The following is a 25445-nucleotide window of genomic DNA, read 5'->3' as shown; positions in this document are numbered from 1 at the left end:
ATCTATAAAGTGATGGTTTTGTTGCTTTGTATGTCCCTCCCCCACAGTATAACCCCTGTTTTCACTGTATTTGATGTGGGTATAATTGGGGAGGGGAAGGGAAAAAACAAATTGTTTAATTAGAGATACAGGTTGACCCATTACAACAATGAGATGTACAAAATGCTATGGTAAAAACGAACTTTACAACTTTGGTGGGAGGGGGAGTGGGGGCGGTGGGCAGTGTAGGCGTGGTGATGGGAGGGCAGGGATGGTTGGGGAAAAACAGAGGAGGGAGCAACAATGCTTGATAAGAAATGTACTTATTACATTGCTCAGGTAATTGTAACCCCTCTGTATGGTATTTTTACAATAAAAATCTTATTGAAAAAAAAGATGTTTGTTTCTATTTATGGGCTTTTAAAGAAACATTTTCAGAAGATTCCACAGACTCATTTAATATATGAACCAAGGCAAAATTCATACAAGGCATTTGAAAATCTATGTTTATACGGTAATACTATAACATCCCTCATTAGATCATAATATCCCACAAAAAATTATGAAGTATTCATGTTTACAAAGTGCATAATAAAAAGGGGTATAAAGAAATATTCAATACAAAGTGACCTAATGTGGTAAGAAAAACAAGTTTTTTTTTTTATAACCGAAAGACTCCTCTTCTGTAGAAATAGTTGACTATCACAATAGAGTTCTGTATTTATGCATGGACCATCCTTCGATCAAGAATATTGTTAGTCTGCCTGAGTGATCAGCCCCCTTCTGCCTGTGTTAGTCCCTGCCAGAAAATTGCCCAGACATCCAGAAATCTTGCTGTGGCAGACAATGTTTAGGAATATCTGCCTGTTCTCCAGAATTTATGGGTGACTCAGAAAGCAGAAGGGTACCCTGGGAGGGAGGGCATCATCGGGGAAGACAAAGGAGAGTCCCTGTCTGAAATGAGAGAAGCAAAGGTTGATTGAAAGCACAAGTTAAAAAAATATGATGGGCTGGGTAGGTGGCTCAGTTGTAGAGCACTTGCCTTGCATGCATGAGGCCCTGGGTTCAATTCCTTAGCACCACATAAGCAAAAAGAAAAAAAGCTGGAATTGGAGCTGTAGCTTAAGTGGTAGAGCGCTAGCCTTGAGCTGAAGAGCTGAGGGATAGTGCTCAGGCCCAGAGTTCAGGCCCAACAACCGGACCCCCTCCCCACCAAAAAAATATGTGAAAGGAGTGAAAAGTGAGTAAAGAGGTAAATTTCAGGGGGCATGAAATCCATAAAGACTCCTTGTAAATGTAAATCCGGTACAAGGTCTAACAGGTGGATGAGGTTAATAGGTTCATCAAAGGAGAGTAATTCCCTCCATAAAGTATAGAGGAGGAGCTAAAAGTAATCCAGAAAGGGATTTGTCAGTTCATGGTCCACAAGATCAGTCAACGGAAGTGGGGCGGGGCATTGTCGGGAAAGAGGTGAAGTTAAGCATTGGTTAATGGAGGGCTGTGGCTGTTCTCTGTTTTCTATGCTCTGGAATGGACTGATTGAACGCCTCCTGCTGAGGTGTCTGCAATTTCTACATAAATGGGTCAGACAGTTGAAATCTCTCAGTATTTTCCTGGCTGCTTTCTCTGAGTAGACTGGCTTTTGCAGGCTGGTGCCCCACTGATTTAGGCCGTAGCCCCTGAGGAATTTACCAGAGTGCCAACCTCATTAACTAGATCTTTTCCCAAAAATTTTTCCAATTTTTTAAGCAGACATGGTAGAAGTGTGCCTATAAATATCTCTTCCAAGTGCAGTCTCTATACTTCCTTGGCTAGTATTTGCTATTTAGCCTTTTGGGCTTTTTCATTCTCTCCCATTGTACACCTTGAATGCTGTCTCTAAAGTCTCCACTGGAGGGTGTGAAGTGTCCCTTATCCAGTTTTTTAAGTGTGGCCTTAATGTCTGAGGTACACTGGGAGAAAAATCAATCATTAATAATATTTTTATCTTTATAAACTTATCTGCAATTGTTTCATTTCTTAGCATTTGACCAAATAAATATTTAGCTAATTAGGGAATAAACTACTTCGGAATACCTTTACCTAAGAAGGTGATAGCATTAGCAATGACTTAGAGAAGGCATACTCCCACTTTAGTGTACAAAAACACAAGACACTGTGTCCTTTCTCTAGGTAATCGGGGAAATTTGTACAGGTCAACATCTTCAGATTTATAGTGCTACAAACCTATTGGTATAGGCCCTTGTTTTAATAGTGTCTGATTTAGACTGTTAATCCTTTAGGGCAATGTGTTTTGTAATTTAACAATGGATTGTAGTGTTGGTGATGCTGAGAAGTATGCTGTTTGTTTGTTTTTGTTGTTTTGCCAGTACAGGGGCTTGAACTCTGAGGTTCATTCTCATTCTGCTTGTTTATTTGCTTGCACAGCTGGATCCCTATCACTTCAGGCTTACATATAGTCCAACTTCGTGTTGGTTAATTGGAGATGGAATCTTGAGAACTTTTATGCCCCTTTTCAATCCTCCAGATCTCAGTCTCGTGAGGATTATAGCCACATGTACTCTAATTCTAATACAGGTTTATTTTATTCTGAGCATCTCTATTCTAATAATGATGGGATGGGGTTTTCTGTCAGAGCAGATATTTAAGTGATCATGAAAGCAAGAACAAGATAAAGGGAGAAAAGACATTCTTGAAGATGAGGCAACCTGTCATTTTATTTTTTTACAATAAAGACAATTAGATGCTACCCCAAGAAACTTCATTTGTTTTTAGTAGGGACCCTTTGGCCTAAACAGAGAGATTACATAATATAAAATAAAGTAGGTAGAGAGCAATTCATTGGGCAGAGAAATAGTAAAAAAGTGTATTAAAATCTGTTTATAAAACGATAAGATAGAAATGTGTGGTGTTAAAATGTTTATTAAGCAAAAAGAAATATCAATATGTACCTATTTGTTAAACAGATGTTTTGGTATGAAAAGAACACAACAGACATCAATTCAATAACATATTGTCCTGGCAGCATATAATGCAAAATATTTTCCAGACGTAAATGTGAAATACTGAGTCATGCTTATAGGAGCAAATGCTTATCTTAGAAAAAATATGAATTTGTCTTTTAATGTCTCAAAACAAAAAGAATAACATTGATTTCTACAAAAAAGTGTTGATTCTTTCAAGAATGATGGTGTCTACTCCAGTTATGTTACAGCTTATACAAGGAATGTTAGATCTAGCTCAAAAGTTGGGCTCATGGAGGAATACATTCTGTCAGGCAAAGCTTTTGGTATCCAGCAAATAGAGCTGCTGGGTAGTGAATGGTGATTCATAATATATAGAATCCAGTCATAGCTTGAATAGTATTTGCAATTTCATATAACAAAAGCTTCAAATATTTTACAATTTAAAAATATTGTAGCCAGGCATAGATCCTCATGTCTATAATCCTAGCTATTCAGGACATGGGGTTATGAGGATCATGGTTCAAAGCCAGTCTGGGCATGAAAGTCCATGAGACTCTTATCTCCAATAAACCACTCAGAAAACCGAAGTGGCACTTTGGCTCAGGTGGTAGAATGCTAGTCTTGAGCTGAAGAGCTGAGGACAGTGCCCAGGCCCAGAGTTCAAGCCCCAGGACTAACGACAAAAAAAAAAAAAGTATTGCTTTTTCTATTTTTACAGTGAAGTTTGCAGATCATTACCTTTAGGTTAATCTCAACTTTGGAAAACTACTTGGCATCTCGTAAGAACGCAAAACATGTCAGTTAATATTATGTTAGTTTGGAACAACTTAACAATATTAGTGGTCATATGGCCAGTTTGGGGCAGGACAAAAGAAGAAAATCTACTATGTTATGAGGTGAAGTACACAGTGGCAGGATTTACCATTCAGATTACACAGCTATAAGACTGAACATTTATGTAGAAGGATTTTATTAACTCAAAACAAAAAAATGATGACAATAAGCATTAAGGATGCAAACTTTGCTGCCTTTCCTTTAGTTCTTTTCTCTTGTGACGGTCATTAGCAATTGGAAAATAATGAGAAGTATTCCAGAGGTGATCCCTGCTACTCAGGATTCTGAAATCTGAGGATCCAGGTTCAATGTAAGCCTTGGCAGAAGAGTCTGTAAAACTTTTATTTCAACACCATTTGCAGGAGGGAACAGGCCTAGTCCAAGTGGTTGGAAGGGAATCTGCAATAATTTTCCCAACTATATCCTTCCCTAAGAAACAATGTTAGAAGTAAAGCAATACCTTTTTTAGAAGGTTCATGTTAAATTAAGTGACATTAGCTGGGTGTCGGTAGCTCATGCCTGTAATCTTAGCTACTCAGGAGGGTGAGATCTGAGGATCATGGTTCAAAACCAGCCTGGGCAGAAAAGTCTATGAGACTCTTATCTCCAATAAACCAGTAGAAAACCGGAAGTGGCGCTGTGGCTCATGGGGTAGAGCACTTGCCTTGAGCTGAAGCACTTAGGGACAGCACGCAAGACCAGAGTTCAAGGTACCTGACTGAAAAAAAAAAAACCAAAAAACAAAAAAATGACATTATTCCATATTAATTTGTTATTCAGTTTTATCCTACACCATTCTGGTAAAGCAGTCTCCCACCAACAGAAAGCTATAATTATGTCATAAGGCTCAGTGAAACTGTGACTCTGTTATAATGAAAAATGATAGAAAGGATGTATTGAGTTCTAGAAATATTAGCACAGTTTTTCCCATTTTGAACTAGTGAATTTTCAATGCAAGAAAGGTTTAAGCAAATCCACCCAGACCTGACATCGATGAGGATGGTCAGAGAGTCTTGGAGAATTTCAGCAGAACAGCATGTGGAGGTGCATTTGTGATGTCACAAGGGCTAGTGTCCCTTGGCTGATGTTTCTTCCAAGTCAAATCATAGACCTTTATGCCACATTTGAAGAAGATAAAATCAGCCTAACATGGACAGCACCAGGAAATGATTTTGTTAATGGAACAGGCAAGAACAAAGTGTCACACCAAGTATCATACAAAGGTACTCATTGGAAAAGCAAGATTTCATGGATGTGTTAGGAAAGAATGTATTTTGACAGATGAACTTCATAATCTCATACTTTTGAATAAGTCAAATATGGCATATTTTAACATTTTCTTATCATATATAAAGTAGTACATTTGGCAGAGTTTAAAAGCCAGAATTCAATGAACACAGTGTGGCACACTTTTAATACTAGTACTTGGGAGGGTGAGGCAGAAGAATCATGAATTCCAAGGTAGCTTGAGTTACACAGTGATTTCTAGGCCACCTGTGAATCACAGTGATATCCTGTGTTTAAAAAGAGCAACAAATAAGGGAAACCATGGACCTACGTATCTTTGGGCCTGGCTTACTTCACTTAATATAGTTTTTTCCAAGTCTTTCCATTTCCTAACAAATGCACAATGTCATTCTTTCTGATGGAGGCATAGAATTCCATTGTCTGTATATACCACATTTTCTTGATCCATTCATCTACTGAGGGGCATCTGGGTTGGTTCCATATTTTAGCTATGGTAAATAATGCTGCAATAAACATAGATGTACTGGTAGCTTCAGTATGGCCTTATTTGTGATCATTGAGGTAAATACCCAAACTGCAATAACTAGTGTATGTTCTGAGATAAACAGAAAGTTCAGACAAGTTTATGTCAGGTGAAATGAACCCCAAGATAAGGACTCTAATGGTTTTTCTTTCATCCAATTGTTTCTAACATATTTAGAAGGTGATTTTTTTGTTGATTCGTATGTCTCTCCTCCACAGTATAACCCCTGTTTTCACTGTATTTGATGTTGGTATAACTTGGGGAGGGGAAGGGAATAAACTAATTGTTGAAATAGGGATACAGGTGAACCCATTGCAACAATGAAATGTAGAAGATGCTACGTCGAAAAACAAACTTTAGAACTTTGTTGGGGGGAGAAAGGAATGGGAGGGTAGGAATAGTAACAGGAAACAAAGGAGGAGGCAACAATTCTTGATAAGAAATGTAGTCATTACCTTGCTCATGTAATTGTAACCCCTCTGTATGGTATTTTCACAATAAAAAAAACTTATTAATAATTAAAAAACAACTCCTTGTAGCATTTTGAATTTCAATTCATTGATATGTTTATTTAGCCGTGTTCTTGAAATTGTTACTTAAATATTTTGGTCATTATTTTTCTTATTTTCTAATGAGTCAAAAAATTATGAAATTTTGTGGATTTAAGTCTGTCATCAGGTGTGTGATATGTAAATATATTTTCTGGTTTGCGATAATATTCTGTCTTTGTGAGGACTTTGAACAATAAAGAATTTTAATTTTGATAATATATGATTAATCTACAGTCTTTTAAAGAATCATACTGTTGATACCATATGTCAGAAATCTTTATATAATAAATCATGGTAATGATTTATAAAAAAAAGAGCAAACAACAACAACAATAACAAATTTATTCATTGATTTTAGCAGTCCAAATTCATCTTTTATAAAAATTTTCAGGCTGATATAAATATATATTTTACCTAAAAAATATTTTTAGAATACACAGAAGGAAATTGAATATGGTATTCTAGTTACTAAAACATTGAAAACTGTTTTTTCCTTAGTTCAACAGTAGATCATAAGAATAAGTGGAAATATGCTTGATCATAGACAAAATTATGACAATGTTCTTCAAGTTCACACTTCTAACCTTTTTCCAAGTGAAGCCAACTCTGAGGAGACCTTTTCATTTAAGCCAGGAAATATCTCAGAGGAAAATGCTGCTCACATATTCATTGCCATTCAAAATGTAGACAAGAGCAGTTTGACATCAAAATTATCCAACATTGCACAAGTAGCTTGTGCAATGAATGAAGGCCTGAAGTTCTTTGTTGTCAACAGAGGTGTTTTCCCTGGCTGGTATCTACCTATTCACCTCATACCAGTAAGACAAAGCCTATCTATCTGGTTACATCCCTTCCAGATGCTCCAGTGTTCAGGTCAGTACCACGAGCGGGCTATTTTCTCCTAGAGCAGCCTTGATTTATTTCTAATGTCTGTAGACATTAAGTACATGGTCATGAATTAGGAAGAATAAGAAAACTAAGTGTTGCTATACTTGTAGTCAGGACAGGCTATCCAATTTATATTTTCTAGTGCACAATGAAAATGAGAGGATTTGTTTAAACATTAATCAGGGTTTGAAGACAGAAATGACAAAGAATTAAACCATCTTCAGAGCTCTTCTAAGCCCAGTGCTCTGGACATCAACATAGATGGCAGTGCTAGCCCTGACAATGAATACTAGCAATAAAATATCCAAAGTGAAGTGCAAGCATGAGCATTCCAATTAAGCCACAGGGTCTAACAGTCCATCTACTAGGTTAAAAAATACTAGATTTGGGAAAGGAAGCTTAGTTCTATTGTTTCTGGCAAGAAATCTAGAAAATAGTAAGTAAGCCATCCTACTAAGGAAGAAAGGCATCCTATGTGGAGACACAACTCTACTCTCTTCAATAATATTGCCTCAGTCTGTCACTAATGCATACTGCTAGAAAATTTAGCCATAGTTGGTTTTTCTGTCTTCAGTGTATCCTCCCCAAGCCAAGTCCCACAATAACTTCAAAGTAATTTGGTAAAAACTACACAATATAACTCAACTTGACTTAGATTGACCTACCTCAACATATCTCAGTGGAAGAGATGTGGCCAGTTTAATTGATCCCTTATTTGTCAGGTACCACAGCAGAGTAAAGACACAAATATTTGTGAGATAAATGAGCACATTATCAGGATTTCACCTCTACCTCCTCTTTTCTATGGCATCATTCCCTCTATACCACAATTGAAATCAGTCACAGACACATGATTTCCCCCAAAGCACATACTGTTTTATGTGTCCATGCTATTACTAAGAACAACATGCACTCTTAAAATCCTAATCCTACTGCTCACCTCTCCTCCCCCTCCACACTCAGACAGAAAGGATGTTCCCTCTTGGCATCACTTTTCATATAGTTTCCTGACTCCCAAATGCACTTGTTTACTATTTAACAGAAGTCCCTCTCCACGCTTCCCTGCAGAATAAGTTATTTGAAGCAAAGAATTGGACCTTGAGGAGAGAAAATAAAGGAGAGAAACAAAAGCACTGAATGCTGAATATTCTAACACGTTCATAAAATGACAGAGACTTTCCTATTCTTGTCACTTTATTCTCTTAACCCCATCAGTCACCAAGTCCAGATGATTCTTAATATCTTAAAACGCCCGCAGTGTGTCTGTCTCTGTAGTTCACACCTATCATTTCTAACCTGGATTCTCCACAAACAATTCCCCAAAAAATTCAACTATGAACTCCTGTTTGAGTTCTGTCCTGCCTGGAGGCTCCTGAGTACAAGGAGTAGAGTCTAATATCCAGTCTAACTCAGTTCCTAGGACCCTAGATGGGTACTATTTCACAACGTGTGTGCCAAAAAAAATCAGTGCTAGAAATCCAGTTCTGCTTTTGACCACTATTCACCTTATAGTCCAAGTCTTTTCTAAAATTCTATCTAGTTCTGTCCTTTTCCTCTCTAAAAATCAGTCAATCTCCTTGGTACTCTGACCATGTCTATGTAACTGATAATCGCCTTAAAGTCTTTCTTCCAGCTCAGCCCTCCAGTTTCAGGTCTCTCAATTCCTGATGCCATGTGTGTCTCCACCCTTCCTGCCTTCCCCTAGTGCTCTGAATATATAACAGGAGCTTGAGCCTGGGAGGCTCTTCTCATTCTCCATGAGGCCTCTCCTCCATTATGCCTCCATTTCCACAACCTACCCTTGTCTGGATAATGCATGCTTATTCTCAAGTTTTAGAATAGGTGACACCTGACACCACTCCTACCATCTCTTGCCTCCACTAAGTTACATTAACCTAACCTCATCTAACAACTAGTTCTTACTCCTGGTGCACACGAAACTCCTCACATCCTTGCCATTTATTTATCTTTGTTTATGTCTAGAGGGTAGGATTCTTAACAATAAGAAGAAATCTCCTATTTATCCTGATAGCCGCAATGCCTGTCACCAGGCTCAATAAATATTTGCCTTCCCTAAGTATCAACTGTAATGAATAAGTCCCACAACAGACCAGATGACCACAAAATGGGACCAGTAACAACCTGATAGTCAAAGTACAAGGTACAAGCAGGAAATATGGTTCCTTTAGTCAGAAACACCTGAGTCACCCTGAAGACAAGGAAATGAATCATATCTTACTTTGCACTGATATTACAAACTTTGATCTCATGTCTCCTCTTCACTAATCCTCCAATTTAACAGCTGCTAAAGTGATTGAAACACAAACAAACATTGATTTTGGACTAGAATCCTGAATTAAGCCCCAGTAGACCAGATCTAACAAAAAAGTCACATGATAAGCAAAGCAAGTAAAATTCCCAACGGAACAGTTTCCCCTAAAACCCCAATTCATCAGGAGTGTAATCATGGGGTTAGAGGCATGATTTAGTTGGTAGAGCATTAATCAAAGAGGAAAAGCATCAGGTACTGAGTTTGAGTCCCAGTCTCAGTCATAAAAATAATAGTAGAATTCTTTTAAAAAGTGTAGGTTATAGGGAAGTCTCTGCTTTTACCCTTAGGAGAAATATGACTTTAACTAACCAGCTATTGCCCAATCTCATTTTTTTATTTTGGTATTCCCTTGATCTAGCATTACTAAACCCATTCTGTCAAACTGGGTGAAATATTCTTTTTATTGATACCAACTAGAAGGATGAATTTGTTTTCTATACCCACTAAAGAATTAAAAGGCAGAAAAATGTGTAAACAGAGTAAATTTATTAGAAGTGAAAAAACAACCATGAAACAAGGCCCATCTTGGCCAAAATCAAGGGACCTTACAAAACCAATAGCATGGAATGGGGGGATTTGGAGGGAGGCAAAGAGCGAGAAATATGAGTTAGGGGGTAACAAGTTAGACAAGAAATGAACTCACTACATATGTAACTACAACCCCTCTCTATATCACCTTGTCAATAAAATAAAAAATGAAATAAAATAAACTCCAAAAGCAAAGGAGACTAGAGATCTGACTCAAGTTGTGGACTGCTTGCCTAGCAACATGAAGTCCTTAGTTGAAATCCCAGTATATCATGAATAAAAGGTTGAGTATAGCATTATGTGAATTGAAATAATTTTTAAGGATGTACAAAGAGCAACAGAAAAATCAAGATAATTACTAACATACAAGGTCATTTATCAGTACCTTGAAGAAAGTTAGGACTATAACATCATCAGAGCATTTGACACAGTGCTAATGTTTATTACAGTATTTTTGTGAATGAGTAACTAAATAAATAAGAAAACTGAAGACAATATTATCAAATTTTGGGCTTGTTGACTGGCAGCAAATACAGTGACCTTCCAAAGGTTATGAGATAAAAAGCAGCAGTAAGAAAGAAATCATAGGTGAAAGATTGATATGGTATGAAGAGACACCAGAAGACCAACCAGGGCTGCAATGTATCTCAGTGGCAATGGCTTGCCTAGCAAGTGCAGTGTCTTAGGTTGGATCCCCATTAGCAAAATAGAAAAGAGAAAGAAACAAAAGAAAGAAAAGAGAGAAGTAATAAAGAGAATTCTAAGAGAGTGCCAACAAGGAAATGAAGATGACATGACAGTCCACTGTTTTTGTTAGTTGCAAGTTTATGTAAAGGAAAGTTCTAGTATAATATCTACAGGAATTAACTATCACATTTAAGGATGATTGTATCAGTGGGTGTGTTAGCTTATAAATCTCTGAATTAATGAACAATATCCACAGGTAAGCTCTGAATATTTCCTTGTTTAGATCACATGGTTTTATTTTGTTTTTCAGAAGACAATTTGACTCTATAAACCAATAGGCTGTTGCTCCAATACTTGCATCCTTCTCCTGAAATAATGATTTCAATAAGAACCACTTAAATCGAGTACTAGTGGCTTGTGCCTGTAATCCTTGCTACTTGGGAGGATGAGATCTTTGGGTGGCTGTTGGAAGGCAGCTTAAGCAGAAAACTACCTGTGAGATTCTTATCTCCAATTAGCCACTCAAAAACTGGAAGTAGAGCTGTGGCTCAAAGTGGTGGAGATCCAGCATTGAGCAAAAGAGCTCAGGTATAGCACCCTGAGTTAAAGCTCCACAAGTGGAAGGAAGGAAGGGAGGTATGAAGAAAGGAAGGAAGGAAGGAAGGAAGCTACAAAGGAAGAAAAAGAAGAAAAAAGAAAAAAGAAAAAAAGAAAAAGAAAAGAAAGGAATAGAAAAGAAAAGGACACACATACATGTAAGGGAACTTAGTTGAAGACTACATTCTAGAATGTTGTGACAAAATGATTTTTACAGTTTTGTCCACCTCAATTTAAGATCCAATTTAAAATGACTTATCTTGAAACCAGATAGAAATTCTTTTGACTAATACAAAATTAATGGTAATAGTCTAGAAGCCTGGCTCAAGTATTAAATCACTTGTTTAGTAAGTGCAAAGCCATGTGTTCCATCCTAAATCTCAACAATTCTCTCTCTCTAGACTCTTCTGTTTATGACTTCTGTATATCAAAGAAGCTACTTTCCAAGTATTTTTCAAGCCTATACTCTCTGGTCATTGTTTTCAAAAGTACTATTTGTGGTATATGTTTGAAAACAGCCGGAGGGCTGGGGTATGGCTCAGGGATAGTACTTATCTAGCATGCATAAGGCTCTGGGATTAATTTCTGGCATTGCTAAGAAGAAAAAAAGGGAAATGGTGGAAATAGAGTATGCTTTAAAAAAAAACAACTAAGCTCTGAAACGGAATGTTCTCTGGGTTTTTCTGAATTTAAATTTAAATTTGAATTTATTGTAAAGGTGATGAACAGGGGTTACAGTTACATAAGGAAGGCAATGAGTACATTTTACAATCACTGTTACCCCTGCCTTACTTTCCTGGCTTATAACTTCTCACTTCCCATCCCACCCTCCCAGTTGTAAAGTTCAGTGACTACATTGTTGCATTAGTTCTTCCTTTGTCCTGCTGTTTCTATGATTCCCTTTCCCTTCCACAAATTAGATAAGCAACATCCCTGGCCAGAAAAGAAATGCAAATCAAAACCACACTGAGATTCCACCTTACCCCAGTCAGAATGTCCTGAGTTTCAATACCAAAGGTTTCCTTTTTGGAAAGTATAAGCTCTCCATTCCTCAGTCTTCTAAATAATGGCTTTCTCCCAAAGTCTTCCTGAATCCTTTCACCATAAATATTACCCAATTTTTTGCTCTCTAGTGATGACATTATAACTTTCCTATCGAATTGTTCTTGCCCTATCTTGTGTTGTTGTTGTTTTCTTCTTTTTTTTTTCTACAATTCTAATCTACAGAAGTGATTTAAATTTCTCTATCAGTAATGTTATATTTAATCATCCTGTACTTGCTCAAGAGTAGAGCATTGGATAGGGCACCTAAATGCATTCATATTTTTTCCATATAAAAGAAACAAGGGAAAACACTGAACATGTATTTTAATATGCATTTTATCATCTTTAAATAATTGTACAAAGGAGTTTCCATTCAGCAAAGCAGTTTATGGACACAATGCATATTGATCAGTGTCAGCCTCCTTTCAATGTTCTCACCCTTCCCTCTCAACAAGCCACCTTCCCTCACTTTGCACAAGTTTGGAGGATTTGTTTTGATACTTGTGACTGTATTCTCCCCCATCCTGTCTTCATTATCTACCCACCCTTCCATTGAGCCCATCTTACCCTTTTCAAATACAGGTTTCCTGGCTGAACTGTGAGTTAGACTTTCTAAGGAATTACACAGTTTGAGTTTTCTCCATACTCAATAAGCATTCATGTGAGTCTAATATGCACCAGCATTTACAAGTATTTTCTCCTTGTTCTTATATTTAATCTGACCAACAGCTCTCCTAGTTTTTATTTCCTCATTTTATAGTTAATGAAACTAGGATTGAGAAAAATTAAACTCAGAAAAAAAAATTCTCCTTCCAAGAAAGGAGACAAGCTACTATGCATATCAATAATAACAAAAGCAAGACTGGATGTGGGGACTCACACCCATAATGATAGCGACACAGGGGGCTGTGGGTTGGAGGACTGCAGTGCAAGCCTGGCTGGAGTGACATTGTAAGACCCTCACTGAAAGATAGCTAAAGTAAAAAGGACTGGGAGGATGACTCAAGCAGTAGTTTACCTAGCAGCACAAGGCTCCCAGGTAATAGTAATACAATAGTAAATTACAAGAGCAATGCAGATGTTAGGCACAAACAAGTTCAAAGGAAATATATATTACTTTTCATGTGGATGGCTTAGTACATTTTTACAGATGAGGCTGTTCTTAGGCTGGAGCTGCAAGGGCACAGCAAGAAAAAAATGGGAGAGCATTCCAAAAAGCCTATGGTTTCAGTGTGCCACACAGTTCTACCTGTAGTCTTAGGCATACACGGGGACTTGCCATAAAACATTGGGAGTTTGTATTTACATGATGACAAAACAAAAGAATTAAAATGGAAACTTTAATTATCAAAGTGAAAAACAAGCTTGTATTGATTGTATATTTATAATGCTTACTACTAAGGTATAATATTAAGAGCTTTTATGAAACCTTGTAAATCTGATCCATAGGTTTAGAACTTCTATAAGTACAAATTATTCTACACAACAATATTATTCTAGCACAACACAAGAAAAAGCCTAAAAAAGGAACTGCATAACTCTTACAAAAATAAAAATCCCATGAGTTTTAAGTGACCAAAGCAAGAAAGAGTAGGGTTTGTATTTTTCTAACTTTAGAGCCAGCTCACAATGCCATTGTACAACCAGTTTAAGCTAAGAACCATTTGTGTTCAATCAAAAAAAATTAAAAGAATGAAAGAAAACTTACCTGAAGGGCATATTAAGTTCCCAAGTTCTGAAAGAACTTAAGCATTCAATGTTATTTGAAAGCTGAAATAAACAAGTACTAATCACAGAAGCTAAAACTTTTCCTACTGAATGAATCTCAGCTGTAACCCATCTACACATCACCTTTACAATAAAATAAAATTTAAAATAAATAAAATTAAGCCTTTAATTCACTACCACATCTTGCCTCTCCCTGAAGAGCTTTTTTGTAAGGAGATCCTGAGGTCACATTTAATAGTAACAAGGAGAACCACTCACTACTATGAGCTTGACTATCTACACAGAGTACGCTAAGGATGTTTAGCAAAATCCCTACTGCTACTTCATAACTACATCTTTAGAATGAATAAGGAAGTTTACCTAGAAATTTTAGTGTATTTTACCATATCAAATTTATGCAAATAGTTTGATCTTGATTCAAATTCCTAAACTAATAGGCAGATATATAAATACCCCCCTTGCATTTCTATATAATTGTAGCCTGGGCAGAAATGGTGTTCAATCTGAGGGTCATTCTATGCTTAGCTCTGCCTCTCTTGTCAGAGGTAAAAAGCTCAATGGTAAAATTTCCTGCCAATGCATATGTAGGCATTGTCATTGCAATTAAACCCTATGTAACAGAAGATGAAAAACTCATTCAGAAAATCCAGGTAAGAGAAAACTTTTATTACTCATATATTTTTATTTTGATAACTATTTCCACCATTGTACATATAAATACTCAGAACATTATAATTTCCCCATGTCGTTTGGACAGTATTCATCATTTTTGTAAAATGGATCTAAACTGTCAGTATTCAATCTGTTTCGTTTTATGATTTAATTATGCATTAGTATTAGTAATCATCCCTTTATTGAATAATTAAAAGACAAAACTCGTAGTTAAGCTAATAGAAAGAAAGCTATTCTCAGGGACTTTAAATAATAATCTATGTTTAAGCCCCAGACTTTGTCAGAACAATAAAAACTATTTAAATATTAGCATATACTCAAGAACAAGGAATTTTACTCTTATCCTAGAAATGAAAGAAACAAAATGGTTTGTGCAGTCATATAGTAAGTGCCAAACTTAGAATTGAAGACAATTAGACATATGTATTAGACCTGTCATCCTCAGGAGGCTGAGGTATGAGGATCACAGTTCAAAGCAAGCCAGGGCAGGAAATTACATGAGACTCTTATGGACAATTAACCACCAGAAAACCACAAGTGGCACAGTGTCTCAAAGTGGTAGAGCATCAGCCTTGAGAAGAGCTCAGGGACAGCATCCAGGCCCGGAGTTCAAGCCCCCCAATACCAACAAACAAACAAATACTGGAAGTGTAGTTCAGGAGCAGAGCACCTGCCTAACAAGTTTGTGTCCCTCAGTTCAAGCCCACACATTGTCAAAATAAATAACAAATTGGTTTTACGTGTTTCCTTTTACTGATATAACAGTTGGAAAGCAAAGCCTTGAATGTCACAGGGAAGACATGGGCCAATGGCACTGTGTCTGTGGACAGCACCACTGGAAATGACACATTGTTTGTTGTTACCTGGACAATGCAAAAACCACAAATTATTCTCCAAGATCCCAAAGGAAAAGAATATGATACTTCAGCTTTCAAAGAACATAAGCGAAATAGTCGAACTTCCCATCTTCGAATACCGGGCATTGCAGAGGTAATTCTATTCGTTCATTTTCACTTTGTTTTTATTAATTACTACTTTATAAATATGATTTTGTCTTGTGTATTGTCAATATTAAAATTAAAACAGATCATCTGCCATAAAAATGAATGGAATATGTAATAATTCACATTCATGTTATTTACTAGTTTGTAAAATCAGCTTTCAATTCACTATTAGAGCTGGGGGTATAGTTTGGAAAAAGGGAATTATCTAGTATAGATGAAAACCATTTCCATCCTTAAAATTACACACACACAAATATACATATATATACATACAAATAAGCTACATGCATACAACACATACATGTAAATGTATGTGTATACTTACACATATATGCATATATATATATACATGTGTATGTATGTATATATACATAAACTCTTTATACTTTTAAATCAGTTTATATCCCAAGGAAAGAGTTTGTTTTGTTCCACATTCTTAGGTGCTGCCCCTAAACTCCTTTTTGCTGATGACTGGCACTGTTCTACTTGATCCATGGTATCAATCCTCCCTTTCTTTCTGATTTAATCAGAAATTAAAATTTATTACAGATTTTCCTGCCCTGGCTGGCTTCAAACTTCAATCCTCACATCTCAGTCTCCGCAGGAGCTAGGATTACAGGTCTGAACCACTGCCACTGGGTGGAAAGAGTAATATTAACAAGGCTTTGAAGGAGGTTTTTTTTTTTTTGTCCAGACAGGTACTTGGACCTATAGACTTTTAAATAATCAAGCCCAACCTCAATTACTATCAGTCACAATGACCACTGGAGCAAGAAATCCTTCCATAATTCCAGTAATGGCAGCTGCTTACAGGAGTCAAAATACAGCACAACAAATAGACCCAGATATTGTTCATGCAGTTGTCAGGGAAGAGGATAAGCTTATAGTGGACATTGGTATAATAGTCATTTTCTAATTGGAAGATGGACAGCAACTCTTGGACAATGATGCAGGTAACTAACATGTGCTTCAAATTACATTGGACTTAAAACATATCCTAGAGAATTCTATGATGAAGTCATGAGATATATAAGCTTATACTACATATTTCAAAATTATAATGTTTATAAACGTTTTACTGAGTCTGACAAAGTAAAATAAAACACGTTTAACTTTCAACCTCAAGAAAAAATTTATGTTTCTCATGGAATAGATGAATACAATCCTGCTCCAGTATTCTTAGTGTTAGTGTTTCAACTATAATTTCCCCAACTAGATATATTTTCATTTTGATAAGTTTCTTTTATAAAATAATAGCCGCTAATATCAGTTGAATACATAAAATCACAGTTAGACTGTTTTCAATATCAAAAGATTAGCATGTGGCTAAGCCAAGGTTGGAATGGAGTCTAATTCTAGTGTTCATATGTACTGTGCTATCTCCCAAACTACTGATATAATTTACTGTCCCAGGAAAGAAACATTTGAATTTATTGGATAACTATTTATTTGAACCTAAAGGTGCTGATACTGTCAAAAATGATGGTATCCACTCCAGATATTTTATGGAATACAATGGAAGAGGTAGATACAGCTCTTCTCCAGGCAAGAAATTACACAGCTAGACGGAGTGTAAGACGACAGAACAAGTCTCTGTACATACCTGGCTATGTTGTAAGTGGTGTGTAGAATTAAAATTGAAACGAGTCACATGTTTTTGTACATTGCATGTGGCAAACATTGAAAATTTTATGTACTATGGAAGAGTCAAGTATATAATTATGTATTCAACTTCTCTGTTTCCAAATTATATTCATACTATTGGGTTGAGTATAAAATAGGTTGTCACATATTTTGTTAACATCTACCATAGTTCATTTCAATTACAATGAAAACTTTTGGACTGAGCATCTGGTATGAGGCCAGCACTATAGAAGATGCTTGCTACAAAGATGAATGAAAGATAATCCTTGTACTAGAGTCATAAATCACACTAGTCATAGTAGCTACTCTGGAAGAGGAGATTGGCAGGATTGCAATTCCGGGCAAGCTGGGGAAAAAAATTCCTGAGACCTCCATCACAACAAAACAAAGGGCATGATGGACATCTGTGGGAGCCTTAATAGGAAGCTTGCAGGCCCGGGCTTGCCTGGGTAGAAACCTTAGTAACATAGCCTGAAAAGAACATAAGGAAGTCCAGAAGCTCTGAAGCATAGCTTAAGTGATACAGTGCCTACCCAGTAAGAATGGGACCCTGAGTTCAAAAGGATCTTTGCCCTCAAAGCATTTCTAGTCAAGCAGTTAATAAAGATCAAAGATGGTTTAAACATACCATAACATTTCCTCATTCATTTCAAAGTTGTATTAAAACAAGAGGGTTGTTTTCACTAAAATTAGTCACTTTTCTGTGTCTGCCATTAAATTTTAACTTATCCCTCTACAAGATGAAGTATCCACATGACAATATGAAAAGTTACAAAATTACTATTTTGGGTAGGTGCAATTGTACTGAACCCACCCAGACTTGAAGTTAAAGAAGACTTAGCAGAACCTAAACTGGAAGATTTCAGCAGACCAACTTCAGGAGGGTCATTCACTATATCAGGAGCTCCTCCTGCTGGTGACAATACTCCCTTGTTACCGCTCAGTAAAATCACAGGCTTGGAGGCTGAGGTTAAAGGAGGTCATGTTCACCTTTCATGGACTGCCCCTGGCAGTACCCTTGATAAAGGCAAAGGTAGGCTTGAAATTAAGCTTTTACATTTTTTAAAAGAATGTCCATTAACTTTCATTTTCTAATGTCTCATTTATAAATAGTATTTGTGGGTGTCTACCTGGGTCATTATTCATTTGATTTCAGATGTGAAAACCTGAAGGACTTAGAGGGAGAAATTGGGCCAAGTTATATCTATAACCTAGAAGTCTAACCATTTCTTGCCATGTTCCTTTGTACCAAACTGCTTTTCTGAGTTTGAACCATCCTAAACTTAATTGGGGAGGCCTGAATAACTGCTTCCTGTCCCTGGCAAGGAAAATCATTTTTCTAAGCATTCTCTACTTGTATAACTTTATTCATTAATCATTGAGTTTCAAATTGCATGAAATTCCTAGAAACTTTCCCTATTAAGTCAATGACCATAAAAGACACATGACCAGACAAGTCATTTCACAGTACTAAGATATGGAATGCTAATGGCATCTCACTTACTAAATAGAATTTTTCAAAGCCATATTTGTACCTGGGCACTGGTGGCTCAGGCCTGTCATCCTAGCTACTCAGGAGACTGAGATCTGAGGATCTCAGTTCAAAGCCAGCCCAGGGAGGAAAGACTGTGAAACTCTTATCTCCAATAAACCACCACAAGACCAGAATGGAACTGTAGATCAAGTGGTAAAGCACTAGCTTGATCTGAAGAGCTGAGGGACAGTGCTCAGGACTAGAGTTCAAGCCCCATGACTGACACAGACATACAGACAGACAGACAGACAGACAGACAGACACACACACACACACACACACACACACACACAGAGCCATATTTGTTTGGGCATGCTTGTTTTATTATTAATCTTGGTATGTTTGCTACTTTAAAAAATAGAAAAGAGGCTTTTATAAGCCATAAGAAGTATAGAGCATCACCCATACTTTTGCTTCAATGTTGAAAACAATCACTATGACCACTTTGGAAATACATCATTTTCCCATGACTTTTCAATGGTTAGCAGAATCAAATCAAATATTAGTATTGCCACTAAAAACACCAAGAATGAATTCATATAATCAAATATTTAGCTCTAAATTAATTTGGTAAAGGTGGAGCCTTCAGTAGAAGACTGGTCTCTTATGAAATGTCCTTTGTGCTGATTACAGAAAGTAAAAGGAGTGATGTGCTACTTGTAGGCACTGGGGGATTATCACCCTGTACTTTCTTCTGAAGGGCAGGAAGGATAATTGTGGCTGGCAAGCATGAGCCTTAAACATCATAAAATACCTGAAGAGCAGGGCAGTGGTAGTTCACACCTGCAAGCCTAGCTACTCAGAAAGCTGAGATCTGAGAATCATCATTCAAAACTAGGCCATGCAGGAATGTCCATGAGGCTTTTATCTCCAATTGACTGCCCAAAAGAACAAAAGTAAGAAGTAGAGCTGTGGCCTTAAGTGGTAGAGTGCTAGCCTTGAGCAAACAAACTCAGTGTCCAGGCCCTGAATTCAAGGCCCAAGGGCCAGCAAAGGAAAAAGAAGGATATCTCAAAGAGGAAATGAACATTTCCATAATCTTGAGTGAAGCCCTTATATTTTCCTAGTCATAGTGTCCATGCCTATTTTCCATATCTGGTAAATATGCAGATTTACCTAGATGCCAGTGGCTCATCCTTATAACTGGACCAACTTAGGAAGCTGAGACGTGGAAAATCACATTTTGGGTAGAAGTCCGTGAGGTTACATATACAGTTAACCAGAAAAAAAATCATGAGTCCTTGAGTTCAATCCCCTATTATAGCAAGAAGAAAAATACAGATTGAGAATTACCAATATTTTATACTTCTCTACTTGTATCATTTGGGGTATCAATTTAACAAGTATGTCATTGGCCAACTAGTAACTAAGGAAAACAAATATATACCCAGTATAATATTGTGAATTCTACATGGTAGTATAAAAATATAGTCTATTCTCAAGAGCAATAGAATATTATCAGAATGAAAAGTTAAGCCAGAAAAATCTGGAAAACACCATTCCATGTAGTAGAAGTATCAAGGCCAATGAATTACTTGAGAAAGACTTCATGAGAAAGAGGTCTTGTCTGGGTCTTGAAGAATAAGATTTCCATATAGAGCACTGGGAAGGGGGTTCAGTGTAGAGTGCATGCATGAAGCCCTGGGTTCAATTCCTCAGTGCCACATAAGCAGAAAAAACTGGAAGTGGCACTGTGGCTCAAGTGACAGAGTGCTAGCCTTGAGTTGAAGAGCTCAGGGACAGCGCCCAGGAGCAGAGTTCAGTCCCCACAACCAACAACAACAACAACAACAAAAATTCTATATAGAGATAGAGAAAAAGAAGCCTTTGAAGGAGTTGAAATCCAATAACATCATCAAGGTCAAGAAAGGAAAAGTAGCTAGCTTGTCATAGTGGCTCTTGCCTATACTTCCAGCTAATGAAGAGGTAGGTAGACTGCAGGAAGACTACAGCTCAGAGAAAAAGTTAAAATTCCCCATCATAACACACCAAAGGAGCTACACATGGGGGAGGTGAGCCTGCAACCTCAGCTGTTCAGGAAGCAAAGGCAGGAGGATTGTGGTGATGCTCCAAGACTGGTGCAAGGCAAAAGTGAGGTCCTGTCTAAACATGAAGCTAACAGCAAACACAGGCTGGCCGTGTGTCTCAAGTGGTAGAGTGCTTGCTTAGTATGTGCAAGACCAAGAACTCAAACCCAAGGCCTGTCAAACATTAAAATTAAAGAAGAAAACCTTCATAATATTTGGGCTAAACTATGGGAGGGAATAAAGGGTGGGGAAAGGAAGGAGGAGGGAAAGGGAGAAGAAGACTTACCTCAGTGAAACACAAGGTTATGTGCAGAATGGTAGAGTATGCCAACAAGGCTTTGTATAGAGAAACTACATGTTAATCTTAACTTAGCCAGACCAGGTGTTGATGGATGACTGCTATCATCCTAGCTACTCAAGAATCAGAGATCTGAGGATAGTGACTTATCTGAAGCCAGCACAGTCAGCAAAGTCCCTAAGATTCTTATCTCCAGTAAACTCATAAAAGCTGGAGGTGGGGCTGTGGCTCAAGTGGCAGTGCCGTCAGCAAAAAGAGGCTCAGGTCCAGAGTTCAAGCCACAAAACCGGCAAAAAAAATAAAAGTAAAAATAAAAAACAGTCCAAAAGTTACTTACCTCATTCTTAAAATAGTGTCATCCTTTCACAAAACATAAAAAATAAAGTCTTCATCTCAAAAAAGGCATTCGATGTCCTAACATCCAATTTCTAAACATGAAAAGCTTTTTTGTTTAGTTTTCATTTCTGCTGTTATATTAGGGATAAGGATTGTCTTAAGAATTGGAAGCAATGCCGGGCGCTGGTGGCTCACGCCTGTAATCCTAGCTACTCAGGAGGCTGAGATCTGAGGATCGCGGTTCAAAGCCAGCCCGGGCAGGAGAGACCGTGAGACTCCTATCTCCAATAAAACCACCAGAAAACCGGAAGTGGTGCTGTGGCTCAAGTGGTAGAGCGCTCGCCTTGAGCTGAAGAGCTGAGGGACAGCGCCCAGGCCCAGAGTTCAAGCCCCACGACCGACAAAAAAAAAAAAAAAAAGAATTGGAAGCAAGCACTCTACCACTTTAGTCTGACCTTTTGGATTTGGTTAATTTTTAGACAGTTTTAAAGTTCTTGCTTGGACTGGCAGAAAACTGCAATTTTGCTTCCTGTACCTGTTGCATAGTATGGATTGCAGGTATGTTCTACCATGATTGCTTAGATGGGAGTCTTTATGTCCCAGTGATCTTCTGATCTTCCCTTTCCAAATATCTGGGATTACAGATGGAAGCCACCATACATAGCTACAAGACATTTTTTTTTTTCGTGTGGATGCCAGCCCCGGGCCTTGAATCCAGAGACTCAGCACTGTCTGTGTCTGAGCTTCTTTGTTCAAGGATTGTACCTTATCGCTAGAGCAACAGCTCAACTCCTAGCTTCTGCTGGTTAGTTAGAGATATGTCTCATAGACTTTCTTGCCTGAGCTTCAAACCAACATGTTCAGCTCTTAGCCTCATGAGTAGCTAGGATTATGAGCATGAGCCACTGGTACCATCCAGAACATCACTCTGGTAGAATTTTAAAACCACTTGGGAGGAAGCATTTATGTTGGCATCCTTCTTCCTTTCTTAACTATTCATAGTTGTAGATAACATTTCAAACATTCATTCTTTCCGTATTTAATTGTGCTAACCACTTCATGTATTACTGTTTATAATTCTCACCAGTGGAGTAGGAGATACTCAATAAATATTTGATAGAGCTGAATGACTACATCTATGTTTTCCAGGTTTGGTAAGCTTCAGATGAGAAAGTTGAGGTAAAACGTTCTATTACTTAGAAAACCAGTAATGGAGATCACCAGTCAAGGTCTGCCCTAGGTCCTGAGCTTAGTACAAACTCCAGCTTTTGGGTCTCCTCCCACTCCTCTGTTCCTTGATCATCTCACTTCTTCCCCTCTCATATTACTTTCTTTCAGCTTCATAAGAAAGCACACTTGAGCACTCCTGTGCTCCCTGTTCCAAATCAAAAAGCTCATTCAGCTCTGTATATCTCTCTGCATAAACTAAATTCTGGCAGGGAGGGAGGCTCAGTGCTTCATGACAGTGAATGAAAATTTTCTGTGATCATATAATACATTTTAAAAACCTGGTGTACTTGTTAAACTAAGAACAATGGTGTAACCAAAAAACGCTGTATCTGGCATTCTCTAAACTATAGTGAGCATCTGATCAGTGCCCACCAGGCAACGTGCCTGCAGTGAGCCATCCTGTCTGTCTGTGTTCCAGCTGCCAACTACACCATAAGAAGAAGTAAGTCTTCCCAGGAGCTCCAACATGATTTTGACCGTGCTGCTGATCTGACATCTAAGGAGGCTGGCTCTAAAGAAACATTTGGATTTAAAGCAGAACGTTTTAAAGTAGAGAATGGCACCAAGGTCTTCATTGCAATCAAACGCAACAATGAATCTCATCTCATCTCAGAAGTTAAACTAGCAATCAGGTTCACTGCTCCCCAAGATTCTAGCATCCCTGCTCTGGGCATCAATATTTCTGCAATCAGTTTGGCTATTTGGGGGTTGGTCATGATTTTTTCTGTAATTTAGACTAGAAAATGTATTAGAATGGAAATTCAGTGTCATAAATATTTAGTAAGCACATTTAATTTACTACAAAAATCCATTTCCCAATCACTTAATATCAATTAGTTTATTAAATGTATATCAAAATATTTTCTGTCTTTACACAATCTATTCCTTCACTTGGTTGATTGTGTTCTTTATACCATTGTTCAGTTTGCTTTTTTTTTTCTTACTATTCTGAGTATTAAACCCAAGCTTGGCAAGAGCTCTACAACTCTTCAATATTCAACATTAAAGATGTGGACAGAAGGGAACCCTACTGCCTTGTTGGTGGGAGTGTAAAGTTGTTCAACCACTTTGGAAAGTAGTGTGGAGGTTCCTCAAAAGACTCCACACAGAGCTCCCCTATGACCCAGCAATCCCATTTTGGGCATTTACTCATATGATCAAAAACAAGACCATACCAGAGCTAGCAGCACTGCTATGTGTATTGCAGCATTATTTAGCATAGGTAAGATGTGAAACTAACCCACATGCCCCTCAGTAGATAATGCATCAAGAAAATGTGGTATATATCCACAATGGAATTCTATGCTTCCATCAGAAAGAATGATATTGCCCCATTTGTTAGGAAATGGAAAGACTTGGAAAGTTATATTAAGTGATGTAAGCCAGGCCCAAAGACACATAGGTCCCATGCTTTCCCTTATTTGCAATAACTAGTATATGCCTGAGACAAACAGAAAAGTTCAGATAAGATGATATTAGGCAAAATGAAGGACACAAGTGGAATTTTTTCTTGCTACTGTTTCTAATATATCTATAAAGTGATGGTTTTGTTGCTTTGTATGTCCCTCCCCCACAGTATAACCCCTGTTTTCACTGTATTTGATGTGGGTATAATTGGGGAGGGGAAGGGAAAAAACAAATTGTTTAATTAGGGATACAGGTTGACCCATTGCAACAATGAGATGTACAAAATGCTGTGGTGAAAACGAACTTTACAACTTTGGTGGGAGGGGGGAGTGGGGGCAGAGGGTAGTGTAGGCGTGGTGATGGGAGGGCAGGGATGGTTGGGGAAAAACAGAGGAGGCAGCAACCAAGCTTGATAAGAAATGTAGTTATTATATTGCGCAGGTAATTGTAACCCCTCTGTATGGTATTTTCACAATAAAAAAAACTTATTGAAAAAAAGGATGTTTGTTTCTGTTTATGGGCTTTTTAATAAACATTTTCAGAAGATTCCACAGACTCATTTAATATATGAACCAAGTCAAAATTCATACAAGGCATTTGAAAAATTTATGTTTATACAGTAATATTATAACATCCCTCATTAGATTATATTATCCCACAATAAATTGTGAATGAATTATCCATGTTTACAAAGTGTATAATAAAAAGGACTATAAAGAAATTTTCAATACAAAATGACCTAATGTGGTAAGAAAAACAAATTTGTTTTTATAATGGAAAGATTCCTCTTCTGTAGAAATAGTCCACTTTCACAATGGAGTTCTTTATTTATGCATGGACCATCCTTCCATCAAGAGTATTGTTAGTCTGCCTGAGTGATCAGCCCTCTGCTGTCTGTGTTAGTCCCTGCCAGAAAATCATTCAGACATCCAGAAATCTTGCTGTAGCAGACAATGTTTAGGAATATCTGCCTGTTCTCCAGAATTTATGGGTGACTCAGAAAGCAGAAGGGTACCCTGGAAGGGAGGGCATCATCAGGGAAGACAAAGGAGAGTCCCCATCTGAAATGAGAGAAGCAAAGGTTGATTGAAAGCACAAGTTAAGAAAGTATGATGGGCTGGGTAGGAGGCTCAGTGGTAGAGCACTTGCCTTGCATGCATGAGGCCCTGGATTTGATTCCTCAGCTCCACATAAGCAGAAAGAAAAAGAGCCGGAATTGGCCCTGTGGCTCAAGTGGTAGAGCTCTAGTCTTGAGCTGAAGAGCTGAGGGATAGAGCTCAGGCCCAGAGTTCAGGCCCCACGACCAGACCCCTTCACCCCCCCAAAAAAAAATATGTGAAAGGAGTGAAAAGTGAGTAAAGAGGTAAATTTCAGTGGGCATGAAGTCT

General features: G+C 37.6%; 1 pseudogene; it reads left to right on the top strand.

The window, feature by feature from the left end:
• The first annotated feature begins 4906 nt into the window (after positions 1 to 4906).
• LOC138803074 (calcium-activated chloride channel regulator 1-like) lies at positions 4907 to 23401 on the top strand (annotated as a pseudogene).
• The last annotated feature ends 2044 nt before the right edge of the window (positions 23402 to 25445 follow it).

Source organism: Dipodomys merriami, unplaced genomic scaffold, assembly GCF_024711535.1.
Source record: "Dipodomys merriami isolate MVZ:Mamm:240054 unplaced genomic scaffold, mDipMer1.0.p SCAF_332, whole genome shotgun sequence".
NCBI classification, from domain to species: Eukaryota; Metazoa; Chordata; class Mammalia; order Rodentia; family Heteromyidae; genus Dipodomys; species Dipodomys merriami.
The sequence above is the reverse complement of the archived record's forward strand: the minus strand, read 5'-3'. Positions and strand labels throughout refer to the sequence as shown.